The following is a 19,064-nucleotide window of genomic DNA, read 5'->3' on the forward strand; positions in this document are numbered from 1 at the left end:
CCCCAGCACGACACAGGCTAAAGGTCAAGACCAACTCCCAAGTCCAATGCCACGGGTTTGTGGGTTTGAGGAGGCAGCTTTGCCAGGTCCTTGAGCATCGGGTGCTTATGATTACACCCTTCTCAAAACCCCAAATTTTAGTTCTTGAGGTCAGAGCTCTGGACTCCGTCATTAACCTCTTTTAGGGCTCTAGCCTTAAGTCATGCTCATGGAAAAGAAGTTTGTCAGGGAGAGGAAAGGTTTACCAGAGACACAGAAAGCCCGTGGATTCACACTGTCAGCCCTGGTGGCAGAACAGCAAGTCCTCGGGGTCTTGGGGCTGGGAAAGTGTAGGGCCTCGGAGGTCCTGCTTGGTCGCCATGACATGGTGGCGGCTAAGACACACGTTTTCACTGTTGGAAGTTTGCCATGTGCTCAAACAGTGCAGTGCGGGGGAGGGGGGCGGGGAGGGGGCATGGGGGCTGCTACTTTGCAGTCAGAGGACCTGAATCTGAACCCTAGTCTGTCATACACCAGCTACGTAATCTCGGCAAATGGTTCAAGTTCACAGAGCCTCAATTTCCTCCTGTATAAAATGAGGCAAACCTCCCAGGATCATCATGAGAACTAAGAAAATAACTAATACCCATGAAAATGCCATGTGCGGCACCTGGTGCCTAATACATGGTCAATAAATATTTACCAAAGCGTAAAGCGTTAATAGCAATGATACAAAGTCAAATCCCTGTAAGAAATGAAAACCTTAACTGACCATAGGGAATTACCAATTGAATGAATCCACCTACTAGAACGAACTGAACACCACTTAATACAAAATAATGCACAGAAAAAGCACAGGCAGGAGCCCATCTAAGCCCACAGGCTGTGTATGAAGGAATAGTAAGGGGGTTTTTGAGAAGGTACAGGGCAAGACTCGTCCGTGCGGGCGGCCTGTGGGAGGACAGACGGCGACACTTTTTAAAGATGTTTTTTAAAAAAATTTACTTATTTGACAGAGAGAGACACAGCACGAGAGGGAACACAAGCAGGGGGAGCAGGAGAGGGAGAAGCAGCTTCCCGCTGAGCAGGGAGCCGGATGGGGGCTTGATCCCAGAACGCTGGGATCATGACCTGAGCTGAAGGCAGATGCTTAACGACTGAGCCACCCAGGCGCCCCCAGACTGCAACACTTTTAAAGGAAGAGGAAAGTACGTGGTTTGAAAGAGAACAGTGAGGAGGTTGGAAAAATCCAAGGCTTCTATTAGCTAAGAGCTGAGCTGAGATCAGGAGGCAAAATTAAAAGGTCCATTTTCAGGGACCCCGGCTGGCCAGTACTACTGACAAGGCCAAGCTTCACGCTCACCGTGGCTGAACCCTGCTAGTCGTGCGGCACTCGAGAGTTTGTGTCCATGAAAGGGGTGACTTGGATACTGGTCTGGGGACCCGCGCACAAGTCCATGACAAGGGGGGACATCTACCCAGCCATCCACAGTCTGCTCACCTCCCTCCTCCCCACGCCTGCCTCGGTGAGAAGACCAGGCTGGGCCTTGGGCCACCCAGTTTCTTTCTCAGTTCAGCCCACGTGGCTGTAGGTGTGGCAAGAAGGCTGGATTTTTCAAAGACCCCTGCGGAATGAATCTTACACTCAGCATCCTCTCGCATAAGAAAGGAGTCAATCCCTGCCTCCTAGGTCTCACTTTGGGCTAAAACAACCAAAAACAAACCAAAAACCCCACCTTAGAATTTTCCAGCCCTTGGAAGCTCCTGCTCAAACTACAGAAACAGGAGAGCTGAGAGGCTGTACTGCCCTCCTCTCGGCTCGGGAAGTGAGCCCGGCTGTTCTCGGAGTCAGCCTGGCTGAGAGGTGGACGGGCCCATGGGCACTGGTCCAATCTCAAGGCAATCTGTTCATCACTTCCCTAGGAAGCTTCCTGGGCTGACCGCTCGCACCCCTCCCGTCTGCCTCCACACTTCTCTTACCTAGCCACACCTGAGAGCACCGGGAAGGCCCTCCATTTATGTTTTGGGGTCTCCCCTGCACTCAGACATAAGCCTGTGTCCCGCTGTCCCCAGCCCCTCCATGTTGCCCCCTCCCAGCTGTCCCGCAGACCACCAGGCCCTGCCTTGGACACTTGGCGTCTGCCCCATCCCAGGCTTGACTCTCCACTGTTCCCCAAGTCTTGATCTAATATTCTGTTCTTGCCCCCACTAGATTATAAGTCCAGAAGCACAGAATCAAGCCTCATTCTTCTATTTTCCTGCCCCTGCTGCCCATCCCCCACCCCCCCATCACCAGGACTCAAGTACCAACCACAGACTGTGAGCTCAAGCTCGGTCCCAGATGACTAATTCAGGCCCTGGTTTATGGGGGGGGGGGGGATTGTTGGGGGCGGCGGGAACCGAAACACTCAGCAGCCGGCTCCGAGCGCATGGCCCCCTGTCAGTGGCTTCGGAATCCAGCCCTCTCCAGCTGCAGCGCCAACCCCCTGGAAACTCGGGTTCTCAGCCCCCACCCTTCCCCTCGCCTCGGCTCAGTCCTGGGCGAGCGCCTCTCCCACCTTCCCCTCTTCTCTTCCCGCCCCACTCCCTCCCAGCTTCTGTTTCTTCCATGTGTTCTCCTTAAGTTCAAAAGCAACAAGTATGCCTCCCAGAACGCACCCTCACCAGGCAGGGGACCGTTGACTCTGTGGTCCTGAGCCTTCCAAGGGACAACTCGGGGGGTGTCCCCAGGCTCCCCCATCATTACACATCTTTTCTGTTCAGGACGAATATAACAAGTGATGACTGGGGCAGTGGGAGCAGAAAGCCGGGGGTGTCAACTCTGCTCAGATGTCAGCCGGGAACTGGAAGCCAAGGTGGCCGGAGAGCCGGGCCCAGGAGGGGCGGGGAGGGGGGGTGGGGGGTGCGGGGGTGGGGAGGGACAGAAGACAGGGAGGGAAGAGCCACGGACACGCCCCCACACACATACCACCTTCACAAGGAGCCTCTTTAAATCCCGAGGAAAAGTTACGTAAGGAGAAAACGTACAGCTCCGAGGAAGGGAAAGAACGCGGAGTTTCACGGGGGTGGGGGGGTGTTCAATTTAACAAGAGGCCCCCGCAGAACAAAGCAACAATTCGGGTGGGTCTGGCAAAGAGAGGAGACAAAAGCATCCTAAGGGGGAAAAGGCATCCACACAGAAACGCACAGTCACCATGCACTCGGGGATCGGCTCGGGGAGGGAGTCCTCTTACTCAGCCCCAAGTGGTCCTGGAGGTCTCTGCCTGCGGCTGCGGATGGCAGGTGCCCGGCTGCAGGACGCTGGCCCACGGGACTCCGGTGCTGCAGACCCAGCGCTCCCAGGGCTCCAGGATCCGACAAATCCGGATGCCGGCTCTGGCTCCGGAGGCCCATGAGAGAAGGGGTTTCCCAGCCCCCTCAGCACAGCCGAGTTCTAGGGCTCGGCTGCTCCCGGAGCCGCCACCGCCGCACGTCTGCAACAGATGGGGACCGGGGCTGGGCGTGTTCCCAGTCCCCCGAGCGGCACACCGCGCGGACGGCAGACAGCATGAGCTGGCCCGAGACAGCGCAGGCGACAGTCTTGTTGGCTGGAGCCGCTGGGCTGCTCAACACGCAGGCAGAGCGCGGGCAGATCCCCTCCGTGACGGGCCCGCAGCCAACTGTCATTACCACCTGTGCCAGCGGCTGCTGGGGAGGCAACTCCTTACTACACAGGCAAGTGAGCAGGAGGGAGGGCAGAGCCGCGGCTCTTAAAAAGACAGGCAGCAGGACAGATGAAGGCAGGCCAGCCGACGATGCAGCAGGGGCCCTGCTCGGTCCCCATGACACAGCTTCAGGGGACACGGCCCGGGCGGCAGCAGCCTCGACTCCCTGGGGAGCCCTGCGCTTGGAACAGGAGAATGCAGCCTTCTCTGAGGCAAGGATCCCGGCGGAGGCCCTTCCCACAGGCTCTGCTGGGGAACTTCCCTTCGGAAACCGGGCCTCCACCCGGCCCTCACAACCTGCAGCTTCTGGAAGGCAACACGGTCCCTCCCTGTACAAGCAGCCTCGGCTTGTTTTCCATGATCCTGAGGCTTTGACATCCGTGGCCTTGCTGACCCAGGCAGGACTGCCCGCCCTGGGTCAGCCACTCCCTGGAGAGAGGGAATGGCTCACCTAGGAGCCTGCCTTTCAGAGGCAAACCAGACCACCCGGAGTGCACACACCCTGACCGCCTCCCTCCCGGCTCAGGTGGTTCAAACCTGCCAATCCCAAACCCACTGGCCCTGCCTCACCCGCACCTTACCCCAGCGACCACAGTAAAGGCCCCTGCCTTGTCCACCCCTCCCGCCTCGCACCTCCTGGCCCAGACCTGTGCCTCTCTGCCTGGTCCCGCCTGGCGTGCGGAGTCCCGTCTCTAGGACCTAGTATGGTCAAGTTCTTCCTTCATGAGAGTCATTGGGTGTCTGCGTGTCTTACCGTCTCTGATTAAAATGAATCCTGGGTAGCCTTTGATGTGGCAGACAAAGGCAGGAGAGATATTTATATTAAATTTCCGGACGACCTACAGCCCACTGACAAGTCCTTGCAACAGGCAGAGGGACATTCCTCTAGGGACTCAACTGCCGAAGGTTGATACTTTGCTAAGGGCAAAAGGCAATCCTAGCCCAACCCCAGGATCCTGTAAATCTACTTTAAAGTATAAAAATTCCTTTGGAAATTTCCTTTATCCCTAAACCCCCCGAAGATAGGTCTTGGCCATCACCTCCCAAGCATATGACCCACCATCCTTCTAAAGAATGTCAGAACGCGGGTTTGACTGGACGGTAATAAACCTTTCCCCGCCAAAGCTAGTCCCCTCCAGGTCCTGGAAAGCTTGCTTCCAAATCCCTTAGAGATTATGCTATCCCTAACCCCCTCCCAACTTGAAAGTACATAATTGGGACACTCTTCAGGACCCACGGCACTCTTTCTGCCCCTGGGACCTGTCACTGTGCTTTAATAAAATCACCTTTTTGCCCCAAAGATGTCTCAAGGATTTTTTCTCTGTGGTCGGCTTTGAACCCTAACGTCTTCCCTACATCACTGTCACACACGTCCCTGGGGAGTGCGCACGCTGGTTAGGAAGAAAATGGATTAGGAGAAAACAGGGGTGGGCGGACCTCCTGGCTCCTACGCTGATGTGGAAGAGCGCAGGACTCTTGATCTTACAGTTGTGAGTTCAAGACCCACTTTGGGTGTGGAGATTACTTATAGACATTTAAAAATCTTAAAAAAAAAAAAAAAGGAGAAAATGAGGGTCCTCATGTCAGCAAGGTTCACTTTTAAACTCACTAATGACTTGGACTTTTCAGCAGGGGAGAAATTGCTTCGAAAGACAGTGAGCGACTCAGGGCCGCAGGTCTACAGGCCGAGGTGATGCCTCCCAGGAAGAATCTGTTCTTTGGTCTAAGTCAGGATTTAGCTGGCAGATATGTGGTTCAGGAAAGGGTGACCTCTGTGAATGACCTCTGGGGTGACCCAGGATGCTTCATGGGGAGAAAGGAACGCTGCACGGCTTCCAAGGCTCATGAAAAGACAGCTAAGAGTTTGGGACTTCGGGGTTGGAAGTCTGTGGCTTTCTCAAGGTTCCTTTCTGCCCAGAGGGTACGGGCTGGTCCCTGGAACCCAGTGGTCCATTCTGAGGTCTGAAGAGGGATCAGAGGCATTGGGCATGGGGCCAGGATCTTCCTGGGCACTAGGAATCCTGGGACCTACCTGGGAAAGTCACCTGAACCTGAACACTGTTTTCCTGACTGTAGAATGAGCAACATTCTCACCTAAAGGACCAAAATGCAGACATTCTGTGACCATAGCTCAGATACAGGCCATTTCCCTGAATCTCAGGTCTTCCTCTGAGAAAATAATCTCAGTGAGAACACTCACCCTGCACATCTCCCAGGAGTGCTGCTGGGATAACGGACGAGCAAGCATCTGGACAAAAATAAGCAGCAGCTCGGGCTGTACGGGGTAACTCTGGAACCAGAGGGCCAAGTTAGCGTAAACTCATGGCTTAGCAAAAAGCTGGTGCTGCTTAGTGACGAGTGGAGCCCCCCTGGCCCCCCGCCCCGGCTCTGGGACTAGTGGTCCACTAGAGACCCAGCCAACCACAATATTTCCTCCCGCTGGTTCTGGAACTTGCCTTGCTGGGTTAGCTAGGCTTGTTTTATCTTGTGCTTTATTCCAAAGTATACAAATAAGCCTGAGAAAAAAGCCTAATTAGTTTTGCTTGGAATGGCTGCAGATGCCAGAGAAATGGGCTTCACCACGCAGAGCGTTGGGTGGCATCTACACTAGGCAACAAGTGCCTGCGGATGACTGGTGGGGTGTGAGTGGCCTCCTGCGGTTCTGACCACCAGCGAACCCACGGGCCGGGCACCTGGCATCAGAGCTCGAGGAGCATCAACAGCCCCTCTCCAGCCTGCAAGCTACCAACCCCCAAAATGCTTATTGCTTTCACCTGCATGGGTCCTGCTCCCCAAATCTCCACTGTGCCCTGTGTCCCTGCTTCCTCCTCAGGCTCAGAGCTTTTCCACTGACTCCCAACTCCATGCTCCCCTGAAGGAGAGGCCCGGGGCATCAAAGACATTCGTACAGCTGAAGACCACCATCCATCTCCATCGACCGATCTCTGGTCTTGGGGCTGTCCCTGCCCGTGGGACATCCCCTCTGACTCACCTCTCCCGCATGAATCTTCCTAAACGCGGCTCTCTCAGCATTGCCCTTAGCACCCTCACCAGACCCAGAAAGACAAAGCAAAAAACAATATTCAGGCAAAACCCAGAACACTAGCTCCACACCGCCTGCCGAACAAAGCCACTTTCCGCAGTAAAGGAAACCGGGCCCATGACGGCCTGGCCCGCGGCCATCCCACCTTCCAGCTGCTCCACTTGCACAAACCTGTCACCCAGGGTCCTCGTGGGCCCCGCGGCCCCCCACGCCCGCACACTACCGATTCCACAGTTTCGCATCCAGAGTCCTCGTGGGTCCTCTCTACTCCTGACGGGCTTTGCCCCCCAACACCCGTAGGTGACTTCCTGGCATCTCTCCCAGAACGGATTTCTAGAGTGTCCTCTAGTGCTGGGTTCTCTTAACTTGCACAACAGGTAAATGGGTAAAGTAATAATTTTATTTATTTATTTTTTATCAACAAGGAACTTGTAACTCAGAGAGGCTGAGTTGCCAAGGTTAAGGACACAGCAGGGACAGCGCCAGGATTTAATCATGGGTGCGTCCCCTCCAGAGCCAGGCTGGGTTCTGCACTGTTTTACTAGGCTCACACCCCACCGCCTTGTGTTTATTTCTTTTGCTTATTTGTATCTTCTGGTTTCTATCTGCAGCACAGGCTTATTTATTGCGTGATTAAAAATAAGAGGATATGGGGCGCCTGGGTGGCTCAGTTGGTTAAGCGACTGCCTTTGGCTCAGGTCATGGTCCCAGAGTCCCGGGATGGAGTCCCGCATCAGGCTCCCAGCTCCATGGGGAGTCTGCTTCTCCCTCTGACCTTCTCACCTCTCATGCTCTCTCTCACTGTCTCTCTCTCAAATAAATAAATAAAACCTTTAAAAATAAATAAATAAAAATAAGAGGATATGCTCATTCTTGAAGTTGGAAAGTTCCCTTTTAGGGGTCTGTCTCAAAGAAAATCCGAAATGCAAGTGGAGGTTCGTGCACAGCGGTGGGGCACGCAGCCGCGGGGAGGGCTCTGACACCCCCACCATGTGCGACGTGGAGTTCCTGTCGAGTGTGCTCTGATGAAGCCATGCGCCGCGGGGTAAGGAAATGACAGCGAATCACGGCCGTGCCTTCAAAGGCTATAAGTAACATGGGAAATGTGACAGGAAAGCCCCAAATTGTTCCTGCATGATCTCAGCTGTGTAAGAGCCACCGAAGGCTAGAAACACTCACCCAGCCCTCGCCCGCCCCAGTCATGGGTAACGGACCTGGGTTCGACTTCTGAGAACCCCAGGAATCCATCACAGACCTTGCCGGATCCCAGGCCACCTTCAGCCGCGAGCCCACAGGCCAAATGCCGCACACCAGCCTCGTCCGGTGATGAGGCACCAAGTGCAGGAAAGCAGCCAGCCCTAACTGCAAAGGGACTCCCAGCCCCATGTCCACACTGGCCACGGAACCGGGTCCGTGGGTCACGCTGCTCGCGGAAGCCGGCGGACTGACAGCAGCTGCTCAGCAAAGCCTTATCTCCTTACTCTTGCAGGTGGCAGGTGCTGGCCTGTGCTCAATCCTGGGGCTGCCGGAGCTATGCGTGGGGAAGCCAGGACACCGAACCCACAGGGCTCCCCGGGCCCGGCGCCCAGCTCCTGGCTGCACGAGCTGCATGTGTATTTCAGCCGGGAGCTCGGCAGCCCGGAAGAGGGGGCATGGCACGGTGGTAGCACGGAGTTGGCTTAGCCGTTGTTGGAAACAGATGTCCTGGAGGGATGCTGATGGGTGGGGCATGTCACTTTGGGATCCCATTCCTACAGCCTTCCTGCATCTGTTGGCGCTCTGCATTATGTTGGGGGCAGTCTGGTAGCTCCTAGAACATTCCAGCTAGGAATCAAGATAACAAAGAGGACGACTCAGCACATCCAACATCCTTACTGAAATCTACACCAGAAGACTTCTGTATCAGCTCAAGAAATGTCAGAGCTCTTTTCTCTCGGTGGAGTGAGTGGTGTTCAAGGTTAAGTGCATGCTAGCTCAGGCTGGCTCAGTACGGACGGCACGGGCACCAGCACCTCCGAATAAGCCAGCTAGAAAATCCACCCAAGGTGGCGGCAAGACTTCCTTTGAGCTACAGGAATAGGTTGTACCTGCCGCCTAAAATCATCTGTGGGATCAGAGAGGGAGACAAACCACAAGAGACTCTCAATCATAGGAAACAAACTGAGGGTTGCTGGAGGGGAGGCGGGTCGGGGGAGGGGGTCACTGGGGGTGGCAGTGAGGGGGCCACGTGATGTGATGAGTACCGGTGTCACTTGCAATTGATGAATCACTGACCTCTACCTCAGAAGCCAACAATACATTATATGTTAACTGAATTTAAATTAAAAGAAATAAGTTTTAAAATAAACAAATAAAACAAAATCATCTGTGGGGCTTTGGCAAACTCCGGTCTGAGATTTCCTTTCATAGTAACAAACCGCCTGGTACCAAGGCTGGAGGGGGACACACGGCCTCACTCGCCTCCAGCACTGGAGGCCGTCACAGTGCACCAGGGCACCGGATGTCTGTCGGCTCAGACACATGTGCCCTGCTGCCCCTCACCAGGTGAGGAGCTCGGCAGCCCCTGGACTGTGAGCTCACGTGCAGCCCATGTGCTCCCATGCTCTGGTTTCCATGGAGAGGAACCAGAACCAAACCCAGTCCCCCTAAGGGTAACCCTGTCTCCATCCTCACAGCCAAGTTCTGGACTCCCAAAGGTCTGCGGAGACTTAGACGACTTCATGGAGCCGCACGTGCAGATCTGCCCTCGGGCCTCTGTCTCCCCGACCTGAGTGCGGGGCAGGCCCCGAGCCCCCTCCCCACAGAAGCCAGCACCGTGTGCAGACCGGGGTGCGTTGGGGTCCACCACCTGCCCTGTTGTGGGGCAGCTCCTAGCTCCCAGCTAAGCCAGCGAGCAGAGGAGCTCTACATCCAGGCGACCTGTTGGGAAGTGACCTGCACCCCAGGCCACGCAGCTGGGTGCCAAGAGGACCAGGACCTTGACCCCTGAATGGACAAGGAAGGGCTTGGCCCTGCCTGCCCGAAAGCTCGCCAGGCTCGTTCCCATGGCCCCATGGTGACCTCTCCAGACTCAGTCTGAACGAGTCCAAGGTGTGGAAGGTCCGAAGAACAGACGGTGAGCAGGGAAGGACCGGCCATCGGTGCCGGCGGCCAAAACGGTGATGCACATGGAGGCCGCATGGGCGGACCGGAGGTAAATAAGACACACGCATGCACACTTGCACGCACGTCCGCACGCTTACATATTTGCCTGTCAAAGCCTGTGTGGACCTCTCTTCCTCTCAGGTTCTTCTCTGAGGCCACCTCCAGCCCCACAAAGACTCCCCCACGTCTCCTGTCCCGGTTCCTCCACCGTCCACCGCGGTAGCTTCTCGGGCCCGCCCCGCGGCTCTGGGGCAGTACACACTGGTGTGAACACTCCACGGCCTCTGTGTCATCCAGGGTCCCTGGCTGGCCAAGGAGAACGCGCTTCAGATCCAAGAAGGGGGAGTCCAGCACCGGGATGCCGTGTCCTCGCCTTCCACAGAAACCCCTCGGCACCTGGGAAGCCCGATCTCCTTTTTCATTTTGTCATTAAGAACAGGATGGGCGTGAGGAGCCTGGGGGGGTTCAGTGGGTTAAAGCTTCTGCCTTCAAGCTCGGGTCATGATCCCAGGGTTCTGGGATCAAGCCCCACATCGGGCTCTCTGCTCAGCGGGGAGCCTGCTTCCTCCTCTCTCTCTGCCTGCCTCTCTGCCTACTTGTGATCTCTGTCAAATAAATAAATAAAATCTTTAAAAACAAAAAACAAAAAGAACAGGATGGGCGTCTCCCTTAACCCCATCCATGTTCCCTCCGTCTGTCCCCACAGCCCTCCATGGCTCTTGCTCCACACCTCTTGGGGGTCCCTCTTCTACCGAGAAATACTCATAGAGCCCCCAGCTACAGAACCCAAGAGAAACAGAAGACAGAGAGCCCTGACCTCGGGGACTTGTGTTCTGGCTGGCAGAAAAGTCAGGGAGACAAGGAACAAGCAAGCTTAGGGTTGATACTGTACAGACAGCAGCCTCCGTAGAAGTTTCCAGCAGTGACAGCTTTGGAAGCAAAAGTGCTTCCTGGGGCACCTGGGTGGCACAGTTGTTAAGCGTCTGCCTTCAGCTCCGGTCATGATCCCAAGGTCCTGGGATGGAGCCCCACATCGGGCTGCCTGCTCGGTGGGAAGCCTGATTCTCCCCCTCCCCCTCCCCCTGCTTGTGTTCCCTCTCTCTCTCTCTGTCAAATAAATAAATAGATAAAATCTTGGGGGGGGGGGGGGGAAGAAGAGCTTCCTGAAAAGAGTAAGGTTGAGGCTGAGGGTTTGAGAGGTAAGCAGGAGCAGGTTAAGAAAAGCTGGCATGGACGCGTCCTCGCACTTGTAAGGCTCCCCAGTACAAGCTCTCTCTCCCGTCCCTGGACACTCTGCCAATGGAAGACTTCAGGCCACCAGAGCTTCTCTCTAAGCCCAAAGCCAGGCTCAGCACAGTCACCGCTGAATGCCGAGGGGCTGAGCTCGGCCATGTCTGGCAGGTGCTCCAGTTCTGAACGTCTGTGACCTAAAACAACCTCAAAGCCACCACAGGACAGAAGGCTCTGGGCTGCCCAGGTGGTAGCAGGCAGGCTGCGGCCGAGCACGCAGCAGTCTTCCCAATTTAATTGAACCAACACAAATCACACTGGGGCATAAAGCAATTTTCTCCTCCAGACTGCCCTCCACAGCCATGCCCCCAGGCGTGTCCTCTCTCCGGCCGGACTCATCTTCCTGGGCAGACCATGAAGGGTAAGAGTCTCCACTTGTCCTTCCAAGCGGATGCCACTTGCCTACAGATTCCAGTTCCGGTTCTGCCATTGACGAGCACTGTGACCTTGGATAAGCTCAGAACCTCTCTGTGCCTCAATTTCCTCTTCTGTAAAATGGGATTAATAATAACCATACCTGGGGTGCCTGGGTGGCTCAGTGGGTTAAAGCCTCTGCCTTAGGTTTGGGTCATGATCCTGGGGTCCTGGGATGGAACCCCGCATTGGGCTCTCTATTCGGCATGAAGCCTGCTTCCTCCTCTCTCTCTCTCTACCTGCCTCTCTGCCTACTTGTGATCTCTGTCTGTCAAATAAATAAATAAAATCTTAAAAAAAAATAATAACCATACCTGCCCCACAGGGTTGCCATAGGTGATGTAGGTAAACAGAGACACACGTAGGTGCATCCACACATTTGTTTTCTAAATACAGAGACACGGCTTGTCACATAGCGTGGGCTCAGGATGTGCTGGCTCTGAGTCTCGAGGGGGGTGAACAGGGCCCGGGAGCTGACAGGAACCAGCAGCCAGGGAGGCAGGAGGGTCCATGTTAATGACGTGTGATGCAGGTGTCACAGGAGCCCGACCTGGCATCTCATGCTACAGCAATTGCCGTTGGAGACAGAGCCTCAGAGACTGAACGTTAGGGCCAAGTAGGAAGTGGTGAAAGGTAATCAAGAGAAAGTTCCAGAAACACACGCCTGCGATCACCTCTGGGGCGGGCCTGGGGCTGGAGCTGAACTGGGGATGCCCAACAGGAGTCTCTGGCAACGGAAGGGGCAGCAGGACCTGGAGACGGGCTTGGATATGCCCGCCACCTCCTTGACTGGACCCATGGTCCAGGGTTCAAGGAGCCGTCCGCTGCTGACACAGACACAGGCTCTGCCCTGGAGAAGCTTTTGATTCCTGAGGTGGGAACCAGGCATGGAGCCGCAGAACATACTCACGGGATGACTCGACAGACATGTGTCCCGTGTGCTCAGGGATGACAGGTCCGTTTGGGCTGAAGGCTCCGAGCTGGGAACCAGGAAGTGGGCTGGCAGGACGTGACCCGCTGCCCCCGTTGGTGCTGGGGGGTCCCCGGGGACAGGGAGAACCACCAAGCCACACAGCCAGGCTTCCTTTGTTCTCAGAAATTAATAGCTACTGGGGACTGGGAGAACAATGAATCCACAACAGAAAAATGTCAGCCCGGATTTTAAAAAGCAAGAACAGAAAAGTAACCTTCCCGCGTGCATCAGCCTTGGGGAAGCGGAGCCTCTGCCAAGCACGGGGCGTCGCTGTGGACGTCGAAGCGTCCGGAGGACCTCGGGGAAACCTGGTTCTCTGCTCCCGTCTCCCCTCCCCTCCCACACACACAGCAGGAGGAACGTGCCTCAGTCCCCCGGCCTGCTCCCTGACCTCACGCCACTTCTGCACAGGAGCCCAAGGCCTGAGCCGGGTCCCCGGGGCGGGGGGGGGGGGTGCAGACAGTCCCCCCCACCCCGACCCCATGCGGCCAGACGTGGTCCTACAGCACCTGCCCGCAGACCTCCCCGGGAAAGATGGAAGAATGGATCGGGTCACGTCTCCGGGTTTGTCGGCCAAAGGAATTCCACTTCGTGAACTTTTCTGAAAACTGAATGAGCACTACAGCTCTGGCTAAAATTTCTTAAACATGTTCACAGTTTTAAAATAAGTTCTCAGAATGCATTACACCCTTCCTTGCTGTCGTGGGTCGGATTGTGCCCTGACCCTAATGACCCGATACCTCTGAACGTGACCGTATTTACAAAGAAGGTCTTTACAGAGGTGATTGCGTTACAGTGAGGGCACCAGGGTGGCCCTGGTCCAATGGGACTGGTGGCCTCAGAGAAAGCGGAAATTAGGACACAGACACACAGAAAGGGGAGGAGCCAGGGGAAGACAGCCGACTGGGGATAGGAACCCAGGAGAGAGGCCTGGAGCAGATGCCCCCTGAGGGCCATGGGAGGGAGCACAGCCCTGCCCACACCTGCATTTCAGACTCCCGACCCCCAGGCTGTGACGTCCCCGCTTCCCTTGCCCCGAGCCCCCCACGGGGTGAAATTCTGTACAACCACCCCTGGAAACTACCACACGTGCTTTTCCCCCCGCTTTGTGTTTCAACAACTTTATTAACACAGAATTCACAAACATATTCACGGTAAGTTCACCCATTTATTTTTTATTTATTTATTTTTTTAAGTTCACCCATTTAAAGTGCATGACTAAACGGTTTTTAGTACATTCACAGGGCTGTGCGACCCTCACCACAGCCCATTTTAAGACTTTTTCATCACCCCAGCAAGGAACCCCACGCCTTGTGGGCCGTCACCTCCACTCCCCGGGGTGCTCCCCGACTCCCCGAACCACTGGGCTCCTCTCTGCGTCTGCGGACTCGTCCGTTTTGGATGTTTCCTACAAATGGGATCATTCACCGTGGTCCTCTGTGGGCTCAAACTTTCTTAACCGGAATAAGCTTAGGTATGCAAACATACGTCAGCACCTCACGGGGAAACCCGTCGGCTTGAGGATCAGAGTTTGAATCGCTCCATGCCCTTAAGTGGGTTTTTTCACCTGTCTGACCCAGAGCCCCCCCCCACACCCCCGTCCGGATCGGCGGGGGGCTGCAGCTTCGGGGCTGGGGGATGCGGCCTGCCAGCGCTGGTTCTAGCCACTGTCAGTGTCACTCCCCTCCTCGTGTCTTGCAGACTCGCTGCCACTTCCTTAAAGTTGTCATTTACCACGGAGACGGCACTGGGATACTGGGCAGGTTGGGCCCCAGGGGCCCTTCCACGGAATGCCACAAATGGCGGAGCTTTCCTAATAATTGATGAAAAAAAGTTTTCTGCCAGGTAGCCCAGTGCTAGGTGCTGCCCGCAGTGGGTCGTTGCTGTTTTAACTTGATTCTTCCGGCCCCCTCCCCACTATGAGCTTCTAAAGATAGTCTTGTGTTCTGTTTTTGTTTTGTTTTTAGATTTTATGTATTCATTTGAGAGAGAGAGAGAGAGCGTGCACATGCAGGGGGAGAGGCGGAGGGAGAGGGAGAAGCGAATTTCCCACTGAGCAGGGAGCCTGATGCGGGGCATGTTCCCAGGACCCCAAGACAATGACCCGAGCCGACGAGAGGGGCCCACCTGATGGAGCCCCCCAGGCGCCTCCCCAAAGACATTCTTGTTTCCGGAAACGTCTCATCTGCCACCCTGTCACAGAAGGAGCCTGACCGCCATCCACGCACTGTGACCAGCTCGTCACCCACTTGCCAGTTAGTGGGGGGAGACGCTAACCACAAGCTCTGTGATGGGGACCTTCACTGCCTCCCTCCAGCCTTGCTGGCCCCGCTGATGAGGCAGAGGAGAGCAATTCCTGGGGGGCCCGAGCGCCATCACAGGACATCTGAGGGGTGTGCAGGAGCCGCAGTGACAGGCGGGAGAGCCAGGCCGGCTGCAGGAACGCTCCGTAGCGGGAGTCCCGGGGCGGCTCTGGCCTCGGTCTGTGAGCACTCGCCACGCACCAGGCATGGCGCTGAGCATAGGGCCCTCAGCCAGGAACCGGACGATATGGGGTCTGGGACCATCAGACTATCGGTCGCCTCCCCTGCCCCAGAAGCTTCACAGCTCGACCATGTCAGAGGCTGGTGGGGGAGGGGGCAAGATTGACACCCTTGGTCTGTTCCTCGAGCTTCCTCAGCCTGATCCTGGGGTCCTCCACCAGGGCTGGGCCCAGAGGCAGGCCCAGAGCCGCTCCAGCAGGTGGGAGCTGGAAGGGAGGTCAGGTCCACTCCTGGCGAAATCCTTCGTCTGATGCTCTGAACCTGGAGGGACCATCAGAGGCCCCGGGGGCCCCGTTTCATCCAAAGCTAGATACCCAGATTCATCTGTAGAGCTACTGCCTCAGAATTTCCAGGGCTGAGAACAGTGGTTCAGGGCGCCAAAATGCACCCTAATTAAGAACCAGCACCTCACGGTGAAGGCAGGGAAATAAAGCGGCAGTTCACGATCATTTGTCCTCAAAATGGAAGGTGCCTTTGGGAAGGGAGACAGGAAGTCAGGAACTGGAGCCTTCCCTTCCCGAAGGAATCCAGTTTTGAATCAAAGCCAACTAAAGAGCAATCGTGTGGACTTTGGGTTCTCAAGGGCAGTGCAGTCCGTCGCTCTGGGTCCGGAATGCGTAGACTGACTCAGAAGCCTTCGTAACCGGCTCTGGTCAAACGTCCCAGTTCAGGCGGCACTTTGCTCCGTGTCATTCTGCCTATCTCCTGACATCCAAATTCGGAGAAGGGAGAGATGTGGGGCTTGTGCAGGCTGTGCTAACACGCGGGCGTGTATGGGCATGGCAGAGGACTGCAAGGAGTCCGGGGCCACGGCTGACAGGGGAGACAGTGGTCACTCGGGAACTGCGGGCGGACCGCATTCTCTGAATTGTCCTGAGACCACGGTGGCCCGGGTGGCCCCGCCCTCCGACAGACATCCCTGCTGCACACCCCCAGCCCCGACGTCAGGCCCAGCAGCATGGCTGGCTTTTCCCCAGAGGAAGGCACCTCACCTCCCAAGGGAAGATTTGGAAGCTCTCCTGTGTTCTAACACTCTCTCATCCCTCTGACCTCGAGGACTCAGGGACAATGGCTCCTGCAGCTTGGGTCCCTGGAACCAAGAGGACACACGGACTGCAAGAGAAACAAACCTCCATCATTGCTGGTCACTGAGATCTGGGGTCACTGGTTAGCCCTGTGTCCCCTAGCTGGCACTCACCGCCACTGCCTCTCCTCCTGTCTTTCTTCAGAGACTCCCTCTCCCTGCGGAAGCTCAGCTCGCAAACTTACTGGGGTTGGAAATGCACCTTTCCTGGCCCATCCTCCGCGACACCATTTGAGTCAAGTCTGGATCACGGGGGCCTCTGAGTGACAGCCCTGAACCCAGATACAAGGTGATTCAACAAATCTACTCTCTTACTCTCAGATTATTAATACATTGTACGGTTTGCGTCCTCTGTGACGTCTTAAGACAGTGGTATGACAATCTTTCTGTAAATACTCAATCCTTAAAGCAAAGGCAGACACGCGTGCTCTCTCTCGGCTGGGTTTAATCCGACAGACGCATACTAGTCGCTCACTGTGTGCCAGGTGACTGGGGTACAAAGATGATGGTCCATGTCTGAGCCCCTTAAGCAAGTCCAAGTTCCAGGGGAAAGAAGACATTCGAGACAGGTGCTTTTGCCTAAACGCCTATTTTCTCAGCCATCTGTCTCTCTCCGGGCTCTCCTCAGGCCCAGCCCTCACCCAGGAATTCACTGCACATTACCCTTTCCTTGGGACAAATGGGTTAGGTGAAGGTCTGCCCAGGGTAGAGACCCTGCAGCCTCAAATCCACGCCACTGCTAGCCAGGCCTCACTTCCTGCCCCTACCCCAGCACTCCTTCCCTTCCCTTTCCTGCCCACAATTGCCTCCAAACAAAAATTAGTAACCGAGCAACCAGTATATCCTCGGCCAGTAATGACAGTGACCGGCTAACTCTTGGTTTGCCCAAGATTGATCAGATTTTAAAACAGAAAGTCTCACATTCCAAGAAATCCTCAGTCCCCGGTGAACCCAGACAGCGGATCCACAGAAGGGACTGAGGCTGTTACCCTGTGCCCCCCTCAGACCCCTGCCTCCCAGGAGGCAGTGTGCACCTCTGTGCGTCTGTGCACACCACCCGCCGGGCCTCCCACACCCAGGCCCGCTTCCTTTCTGTCTCTCCTGACTTCCAGCTCCACAAACGCTGCCACTTTCCAGCCCTTTGGTAATGGAGGAAACACCCCCCTGACCTTTCCCTTCCTCTCGTGGTTTCATTTATTTGGTAAAAATTAGCCCTAGTCATTGAATGAGAAGAGAGCCAGGGACTTGTGTCCATCAGGAAAAAGTAATTACTGTCACCGAAAACAAAAGTTTTAAAGTGAAATTAAACCTAAGTATCAGTGTCCTCCTGTCCCTGGTCATGTCGAGGGTGTCTAGAAGGATTTGGAATTCCTGTAACGTTGTCTATTTAGCTCTTTTTCCTCTTCCGAACAGGCTCGCTTTTCATAAAATGCAGCTTTAGAGATAAACAAAACATCACTATAATTCCATTTTGCCTCTTGCTTTTAAATCCCTATACTCACGGCTCCCTTCATCCAGCAGAGCATGTTTCCAGCACTGCAAAGCCACATGATGGCAGAGACTAAAGTCATGAAAGGTCATGTTTAAGCCGAAGACCACTTTACTGCCCATCGGCCAACAGAAACGAGGATCAGAGACAGCTTAGGACGGGAAGCCAGAGAGCCAGAGAAAGCAGCGGGGGAGGAGGGGTGGGGACAGAAAACACTCAAGTCAGCTCAGACATTTGGCTCCAAACTGCCCGGTTCCCACTAGTTCTCAGCCTCAGACATGCCTCATCTGGGGAATTAAAAACAACAACATCAGAGTTTCTAATTACATTCCCCTGGGGAGCAGCTGGGCACTTGGGAGTTTTAAATGCCCCTCAGGTGAGCGCCATGTGCAGCCAGGTTTGAGATGTACGGCAGTTAAGACCAGGGAAAGTAAAACCACGATGCACCAAAACAGGTGCCCATCTTACGCAAAGAGAGAACAGACCAGTTCCTGGGTAGAAGCTCGGGCTTTTCCCAACACATGTTTCTGTAGAGATTTCTTGAGATGGTTTTAAGTAAAACCTGGATTACCATAGCCTTTCCTGGCATGGCTTCCAACACCAGGACCCGTAGGTCCCTGAAAGCAGCCCTGGGGGGGGGGGGGTCACAGGGCCCCCTAGCCTTGTGCTGCTTCTCCCCGATGCTCCTTGAAGCCCGAGCAGAGGCCGTGAACCCTGCCTCACCCTACCTTACCCGCCCTGCTCATCCTGTCCAGAAAAAGGCCAGGGGAGAGATGCAGGGCAAGACGAGCCTGGGTTCCGAGCTCCTCAGAAGGAGGGTGACTCGCACAGGATCGGGACTCTAGAATAACGAGCCCTGCTGCCCAGGGCAGCCCCCCCACCGGAGCCCTGAAATGAGTGCAATTCCTGTCCGTGGGGTCCACACTCATGAGGAACGGCTGCATCTCCTTCCCATGAAGCCTTGAGGCAGGACCCGAGGGTCAGGGTGGCCTTTAGCGGTCCTGAGAGGAGGATGTGGGGGTGGACAGCAGCACGCACCGCACAGGTGGGGCGTGGCTGTCCTCGAGAGCAGGGCCGGCACCGGAGTCACCGGGCCTCGTGCAAGGCCCGATGAACAGCACGTGCTCGGCAAATATTTGTTGAGGGAGAGAACGAGTCATGTCTGGAGGAAAAAAAGCAACAAATGATGAAAAGCTCATCTCACTAAGACGACAGGGACAGAAAGTCTGGAAAAGCAAACGTGAGAGAAAAAAAGGCATTTGTGCAGATTTTGGAAATGTCCCTATCCCTTTCAGGGCCTTCAGCCTCATGGAGATCTCGATGGGCAGGACACCGCCAATACGTGCGCTCCTGGGGGGCTCCTAGGTGCTCTGATGGGGTGTGCGCAGTTTTGGCCACAAC

At 55.5% G+C, this 19,064-nt stretch overlaps 1 protein-coding gene across 3 annotated transcripts in view; it reads right to left on the reverse strand.

Moving 5' to 3' along the window:
- PRKAG2 (protein kinase AMP-activated non-catalytic subunit gamma 2) overlaps positions 1 to 19,064 on the reverse strand; it is a 245,503-nt gene that overhangs the window by 193,688 nt on the left and 32,751 nt on the right. Inside the window, exon 1 of one of the 3 annotated variants that reach the window (XM_059172301.1) lies at positions 3,213 to 3,820. The exons of the other annotated variants lie outside the window; for them this stretch is intronic. The gene's annotated coding sequence lies outside the window, so the exon portion shown is untranslated. Of the gene's footprint in view, positions 1 to 3,212; positions 3,821 to 19,064 lie in introns of those variants that run through there. 3 annotated transcript variants of the gene reach the window in all.

This window comes from Mustela lutreola, chromosome 4, assembly GCF_030435805.1.
Source record: "Mustela lutreola isolate mMusLut2 chromosome 4, mMusLut2.pri, whole genome shotgun sequence".
In the NCBI taxonomy this organism is placed as follows: domain Eukaryota; kingdom Metazoa; phylum Chordata; class Mammalia; order Carnivora; family Mustelidae; genus Mustela; species Mustela lutreola.